General features: G+C 43.1%; 1 pseudogene; it reads right to left on the bottom strand.

Annotated features, from left to right (window-relative positions):
• Window positions 1–1116: 1116 nt before the first annotated feature.
• LOC119358470 lies at window positions 1117–6369 on the bottom strand (annotated as a pseudogene).
• Window positions 6370–8453: the final 2084 nt, after the last annotated feature.

Genomic DNA, 8453 nt, shown 5'->3' with positions numbered 1-8453 from the left:
GCACAATAATAGTACAAAATCATACAATGCATTTTTTATAAATGTTGGTACTGCTCAACTTGTGGACTAGTGGCACGTATGGTGTGGTATTTGGACCACCTCCGTAAGTGCCCTTAAACGACTCAACACCATTAACAGAGGAGACAACATAATTCTTCTCCTCCCAAGTAAGCTTGGAGCCAGCGGTGTAATAGGTCTCTTCTACTATATTCCGTATTTTTCTTCGAGATAGAAAATTAGTTGTAGATTTTAATTGAAATGTTAAGTTAGGAACGAATAACAAATATTTTAAGATAGATTACTTAACAAAGTTGTTTAAGAAACTCACATGGAGGAAAAATAGGAATCATGTCTATTTCCACCCAAATGACTTGATCAAAATGAAGAAAAATGCCCTGACAGATGCCAATATCAAAGGTTATAATCCTACTCTCCTCAAATATGTAAGCCTTGCATAATCCTTTCCAATTAGTGCAAAAAATATGTGTGATCTACTTCATTGTAGATCATAGCTTCGAAAACAAAACCGTGTTTCATCTTCAGGTAAACAGTCCTTTCAGCAATGTCATCTCTGTCTTCGATATGCAGCTTCTCTAGGACAAAAGGCCTTGCATAGCAGGGGATGTACTAGTCGGATTCAGAAGAAAAAAAACAGAAATTACACGGGACATGTTTAGTTAAGAAGGAAGTATGTGCAGAAATTACCGTATAATTTTTGTAGTCCTCTTTAAGCATTAACAAGAAGTACCTATCGTTCTCTAGACGAGGATCGTTGCACATACCCCCATTGTCAGAACAGTAGGGGTACTCGAGGATACCATCGAGCCCATCCTCATTCATTTGTTGTGTTCATAGATGGAAGATAAAAAATCCACACAAAAAGTCATAACGGTAATACGTGCGATCACACATTACCAACACTGCGTGTGCCCCCTTGGCGAGGTCGGGCCATTGTATCTTGACCATGTTGGATTTTGAATCGGAGGCGCCCACTTTCTACAAATTGAAGACAATATGAATCACAGACTAATGGAGTCGGCTCATATGTAAGCAAATTAAACATGCATATAACAATCTTCATAGAAACATAAAAATTATGTTCAGAAGCATCGATCATAGCTAGAGATCACATAAAGACAGTGCAACACTAGTTCACACCATGAAATTAAGTTCAGCTCCGTCATAGCAACATGAAATTAAGTTCACACAGATCATATAGATCGCATAAAGGCAGTGCAACACTAGTTCACAAGTAAAGCTCAGCTCTGTCCAGAGCTATCCTCATCTCCATCCCCGTCTCCAATCATCTCTTGATCTCGGCAAGGGCGGTCTTCGCAGCTTCGTCGGCTGTATTATCCGCACATGACATGGATCACATATGTGAGGACAAGCAGAAACCATAAGTATCAAGCTTTGTTTGCTGGTTACGTGTCACAGCGAACAAGAGTTAACAGAATCTTACCCTGTAAACTATTCCAAATGCACCTTCACCAAGTACTCGCTCCTTGGAGAAATTAATCGTGATCTTTTATAATAATCCCATCGTTAGGCTTGTTGGCTCCATGGCTTCAGAGTCTCTGTTGGTACGCACAAGTTATATCCTTATTCATCACGACCATTTTAGAACATACATAAATTAAGAATTAACCAACACATATATTGATCGATCGAGCGGATGGATCGCCAAGGTGCATAGTATAGCATAGTGCATCATGATGATAAAATAACAGCTCACGAATCGAGTGAGATCATCAGATGTATTAAGCTAGTTGCATCAGAACCTGGACCAATCTAGCTAGCTTGCTTGCTTGCTTGGGGGTTGCAACAGAAGAACAGAAGAACCTAGTACTGACCTGCAGCTGGAGCTTGAGCCAGGGAAATGGAGGCCTGCCTGCTGCTGCTGTGCTCCGTCGTCGCCTCCAGGAGATGGCACTGCTTGCTTTGGCCGACGTGTCATAGAACCATCCGGCCGGCCATTAGATATTTATTAGATAGATTAAAGATCCATCCCGCCGGCCGTTAGTCAATATTTCATCCATTGGTGGAGACAGACCCAAGTCCAAACCATGCCATCTTACGAAATTTCGCTCAGTTACAAAGTACAGTAAGATTTATCGTACAAACACCCAGTCAAGGATAAACCAGTGGAATACAACACATCATGACATTAACATTTAATTTGTATATAACTCATGTATCATCTATAAAAAAGTTCAGGCCTTTTTATTTTTTTTCTATATATTTTACTACTGACATTGTATAGAGGCTGCGTCGATTAATTTGGATCAGAGGAAGACTTGTCATTAATTATTCAATATAGACAGGCACGGTAACGCGTGCTTCTATGATCTAGTGCTCCTATAGAATGGAGCTGAGATCACCTCGTAGAGTAGCAACTGCTGAGTATCCCTCCCATTGCTCGAAACACAAGCTCAGAGCTGCAGCTCACTTTCAATTTTCTCTGCCTAGATATAACATCAGAAAAATATATCAACAGGAGCGCAATCGAAAAGTGCAACATATGCAATTCTATGGACTAGAGTTCATTCCTCTCAGTAGAATACGCATAAGATCTAGAGTTCATAAGTTGCACACTGCGGATTCTACACCATTCCTCTCAGTAGAATAGGCCTAGTATTTCCTACTGGTCGAGACATGCCAGATCCACAACAACCCGGATCTTCTCACCCTTACTCGAAATTAAATACTGTACAAGATTGGAAAAACAATGTAAGTCTCTCATGTGTTGCATTAGTAAAAAAGTGCTCAGTTACTCCATAATTAAAATGAAGATACTGGAACAAAGTTCGGTAAGTATGAATGTATGATGGAGATTTACTTTACCAGGTGTAATTTATCTTAATATGAATTTGGGCACAAACTTCCACAGGTGCAATTTATCTTAATATGAATTTGGGAACAAACTTCCACAGGTGCAATTTATCTTAATAAGAATTTGGGCACAAACTTCCACTATATTTGGTACTCCCTCTGCCAGGAATTACTTGTCGGAGAAATGGATATATCTCGACGTAATTTAGTTCTACATACATCCATTTTTATGTACTGGGCCTGCCAGGTTCCTATAATCCCTCCCCAGACCCCACCTTGTGTGGGAGCTTCTATGCACTGGGCCTGTCCTTTTTATACATCCATTTTTATCCATTTCTGCGACAAATAATTCCACTTCTAGCTGATAAGCTAACATGAAAACATCTAGCTAAACTGCTCCCAAACAAGAACACAGAAAATGTCAAAAGCAATTTCACAGCAAAGGAAATGTGAAATAAGCAATCATGGCATACACTACTTGACATGTTATGTATAGACTTATTTTTGAAGAAAACGTTACGTATAACTGTAAAGACTCCCCATGCATGTCTTGGCTCAGACCCTCTCTCTGATTTCAGTGGATACAGACACACACACACACACACACACGGAGTTTTTCAGAACGGTGCCCACTTCATAGTTTCAGAGCAAAAACAGAGTAACTGAAAAACAGAGGACAAACAGTAGTATTTGGGTTCCGGGCAACACACACCCCTTTTCTTTTTCTTTTTCAGTTAGCCTGTTCAGTACAACAAATGCCTGACTTATACATGATTCGATTGCCAACACAACCGACTTAAACACTGAACCTATGCACGCAGCTGGTTCAACTCACCAAGACAGAGACGCATTTGGTCACCTGTGCAACTTGGCTTCAGTTGCAGGCGAACTGCAACACGCCGCTGCACTTCGGCATACCACACAGTTGTACCGTTCACACTTATGCACACAGGCATGCACTTATTCAACTCAATGACACAACAATAGGCTTAAATCTAACAGCAAGTCTATAAAAATACCAAAAAATTTAGTGCCAGAATTACAACCAAACCGAGTGTCGAATTTTAGCCCACAATGGCAAGGAGCAGCTAAGATCTAGCGAGCTTATAAATTTTGCTATTTATTAGCACAAACTATTCGACAACACAATGAGTCAAAATACTGTGTTACTATGGATTTGGGTTACTATCAGTGCAAATGAACATGTGAAGAACTGAAGATATTGTACAACAACTCTGAACTAATAGATTCAGGCATTTGTGCTAGTGCCCACAAAACCACAACTAATGAACAAGTCCATCACTAATTGTTTCGGCAACACGGTTAGACTAAACATCATTTACCAACAAAATGGATTAAATTGGTGTTCCTGCCTGCCCCTCACCAGGCAAGCTCCAGATTTTTCATGCCTACATTTGGAATCCCTACAAACTGTTCTTCATTGATAATTCAGAAGTTTCCTATTCACTGCCTGCTTTCTACTTTTTGCACATATATTAAATCTAATTTCAGAATATAGAGAGCATGTAAAGTGTCATTAGTCAACTTACGTATGTTAAATGCACACAGGAACTTCAGAACTTTGAGAATTCTCTCGTCGACCACATCACACTTGACTTCAACTACGTTAAGGTGCTCTGATATTGCAGACGGTTTCTCCATGCAACAGTAGCTTCCTTTTATTTCCAATTTGGGATTTTGTCCCTGTGGTACGCAGAATCATTTAACAAAAATGGATAATCAATAATAACTTTAGCAGCGGAGCAAGTGTCCATGTTAGATGATTTATACCTTGGGAAAAAGTTCTAGAGTGAGCTTCTCTAGAACTGGTGAGTTTTTCAGAATGCAAGATAGTGGATGCAAATCAGGAGCCTCGCACCAGTACTCATTGAGTGATAAAGTCTTTAACTTGCTAAATGCAGGGCAGTGCTTCAAATCTCTTGAGAAGATAAACTGAAACAGTAAGATCAAACTCTAAGAAGTAAGATCTCTGTCAAAAGTAAACAATCAATGAGAATGAGAGATAAAGATCAAACTCTAAGAACACAACTGCCCCACCCCCCCAGTTGCTGGTGATGCATATGTGATCAGTTTTTTTTTTTTTGCCTATTTCCAGCAATGATGTTGATAGTGCAAGTGGCATACCTTTCCAATTGCAGATATCAACTTGAGGTGTTTAGCAGTTGAGATACAATCTAGAAGCACACAACCGCTGCTGCAATCGTCGCTAATAGGAACACAATTCTTACATGTAGTATCATTAGCTCCACAGAAAACACCAGATTCATAATTCAAACAGACATCGTGGCAGTCCTTGCCTAGGTAGACAAATGCAGTCTCTAGCAACGCCTTGTTTTCAAGAAAAGGGGTTGAACCATCAAACGCATCTAGTTCCAGAGAGACAAGGCCCGGAGTAGAAACACAGATCCTGCAATCCAAGTAAGAGCGACAATCGATGATGCTCAAATGCTTCAGGGAACGAGATGATATCTTATTGGCGTTGATGAGGCAATTAACCATCTTCAGATCCTCCAATGCTGGACACCTAGCAAAATCAAGGAAGGTCTTCTGTAGAGCTACACCCTGAAGGTCCAGCGTTCTCAGATGCCGAGAGGCGAGGCGCACATCATCTAGGCTGAGGTATTGAATGTCGACACAGACATGAAGGGTGAGCACCCGAACTTTGCACATCACAGCAGAACGGACCCATAGGTTCACATAAGGTACGTCGTCGTCCAGGAAAGTGTCAAATCTGATCTCAACAGTGTCTAGGTCCGTGCGCTCACGCAGGACCAGCAGATAGTCCACGAACTTACGGAGGCCTTGGGCTTGGACAGGCATCTCGTCGTCGTCGTCGTCGAGGCCAACAAGCGCAGGCCTGTGGCGGACCTCCAACGGCGGCCGAGCACGCACGTCCGCACAGCCGCCTGCGCTGGTAGGAAAGAGAGCAGGTGATGGATCATATTGTCGGGGAGGGTGCCGATGCGGTCGGTGGCGCACACCGACGGCACACCCTTAAGCTTCTTCCTAGGAGGCATTCCGTCGAGTAGGCTGCGGGCGTCGTCGGCGCTGCGGAGCAAAGAAACAATCAAACGACGAGTAGGGATGGGAATGGGACGGAGCGTCTGGATGCTTCTCGGCCACTTCGCCTCGCCTCACCTCGCCACCGGCAAGTCCACTCCTCCCAAAGTTGCCGCCGCCGGCAAGTCCACTCCTCCCAAAGTTGCCGCCGCCGCCGCGAGAATCGGAGGATGGACTTCCGGTCTTCCGCCTTCCTGTATTTGAAGCCGCCACTGCTAAAGAAACTGAGTGGACTCTTTCCTTTACAGCTGAATGGTTATTTTTTTTTTCTGAGAAAAGGGAATTTCGTCGAACTCTGGTGGTAATGAAAACTCTCATTTAGAATAAGGACATCAATTAAGGCCACATACCATGCCACATATGCATATTGTTTCCCATGCACACAAATACAGATCGACTTGTCCAGAACAAGATTTGCATCCTCTTGCTGGTTCCCAGGGTGAGAGACCTAGCCATGGCGAGTTGCTCTTTGATGGTACAGGATAGGGGTTGGCTGCTTGGCTTATGGTGTTCCCGGTAGCGCCATCTCCCTTCCGTTCGCGTCGTCCACCCACCGTGAGACCAGTGTGGACTGTCCTCCCGGTAAGCCTCCACGCCTCTTCTTCACAATTTGGTCAAAGGATGCCACGTCGACCTCGATCTTGGCTTTTATGAACCGGACTCAGCATTCTCTTCTCAGTCCAACCAGTTAGTCCATATTGTCGAGCATCTCTTGAACCCTTGCAAATGCTTCCTCTTTCTCTCCTACACCTGTCACCTCAACGACCAGGGCCACAAATGATAGAAAACACTTAGTTTCTGCAAGAATGAGCTGATTGTGATGGCAACTAGGATTATTACATACCTCGGCTTTGGATATTTCCCGGAATTGATCTTTAGCACCCCACGTTATGTTCATTTCATCAAGATCTTGTGCCGAAAGTCAGATCTGATGGCTATGGGAGATGATGTTGGAGAAGATGGTGGAGGTGATGTTGAAGATGGAGGTGATGCTGCAGGTTGAACACCATTTGAAGTGGAAGCAAGTGGCAGTGATGGATCTTGTCCATAATAAGTAACTTTTTCAATAAAAATTTCAGTCTTATTAAGTTCATGTATGATATCCATAATACTTGGCCTTTTGTGCCTATCCATCTCCATGCAGCTCAGTGCAATTAATCTCAATGCATATTTTCACTTGCCGGCATTGTGCTTCTAGTGGCTCAGGAGAACTCCACGTTTCTTTCGACCTTTTTCTTCAATTTCCTAGTATCTGTGTGATCCACGTGTAAAGTTAGAATTACAACATACACACGTACACCATATCATAATGACATTTTTTTTCCAATCGACGAAAGATATCTTTCTTACTTGATCAGAAAACTCTTGGTAATGCATTTCAGCATGTCTGGTGTGGCCACTGGGCCCTGCAATTATCTTGGTCATTACAACACCCAAGCTGAATATGTCTAGCTTGTTTGAGACCACATTTCCAAATAAATATTCAGGTGGCATTTATCCACTGCATATGGCAACAAGAATATATATCATAAATACAATGTCTTCAATAGAAATGGAATAATTAGCTGCAAGCATTTACTTACATAGTTCCAACAGTGCCTTTTGTCACCTTGGTCGGTTCTTCGCTGTAGAACTTTGGACAGACCAAAAACTGCAAGTTTGGGGGCCATTTTTCCATCTAGAAGTATTTTGTCTGGTTTTAGGTCCAAATGGTAAAATGGTTTTTCCAATCCTTTATGAAGGTATTTTAAACCTTCACAAGACCCTTTGATAATTTTGTAACGCGTCTGCCAATCAAGTCCTTTACATTCATCTGCAAATTTATTATACAAAGAGGTTCTCAATGGAATCCAGATACAAACGGAGGCACCATGGGCACGCACGCAGCAAGCATCAGCACATCGCCGTCTCTCTTGTCCTTGTAGCGCCGCCCCGCCACGGAGGTGCGCGAGTCCGTGTACCCCAAAAGCGATAGTTTTTGTCAATTACCCTTGGGGGCGCATGGATATTGGCTATAGCTTAGCTGCTGCTGGAGCTAGGAAGATATACAAGCGCTGCCTGTTTAGTGGATGGAGAGGCATAGATATTTTGTTGATCAGATCTGGACACATGGTGACTTCATCGAGGCATTTGACCAGATCTGGACCCATGGCGCCTCGCGTGCCGCTACGCAACGTCGAAAAAGACACGGCCTCACTGATCTAGGCGGAAGGCGATTGCAGGGCACGTGCCTGCAATTTACTAAGCTGATACTAGTACTATATATACGATATTAATTATGAGATAATCAAGGAGCCGCACATCGTTGGGCAAGCATACAGCCACTCACATGGGCGTTAAGACCTTGTTCATACAATAGTAGAAAAAGGGCCTGTTGTCCCGGTTCGTAAGGGCCTTTTGTCCCGGTTCACCCCGGTTTGTAAGGGCCTTTTGTATCCAGAACCGGGACAGATGAGCCTCCACGTGGCCTGTGCGCGGAGCCCATGCAGGAGGGCCTTTGGTCCCGGTTAGGCATTCACGCATCAGCATTTCTGTAGTTG

Source organism: Triticum dicoccoides, chromosome 2A (assembly GCF_002162155.2).
Source record: "Triticum dicoccoides isolate Atlit2015 ecotype Zavitan chromosome 2A, WEW_v2.0, whole genome shotgun sequence".
In the NCBI taxonomy this organism is placed as follows: Eukaryota; Viridiplantae; Streptophyta; class Magnoliopsida; order Poales; family Poaceae; genus Triticum; species Triticum dicoccoides.
The sequence above is the reverse complement of the archived record's forward strand: the minus strand, read 5'-3'. Positions and strand labels throughout refer to the sequence as shown.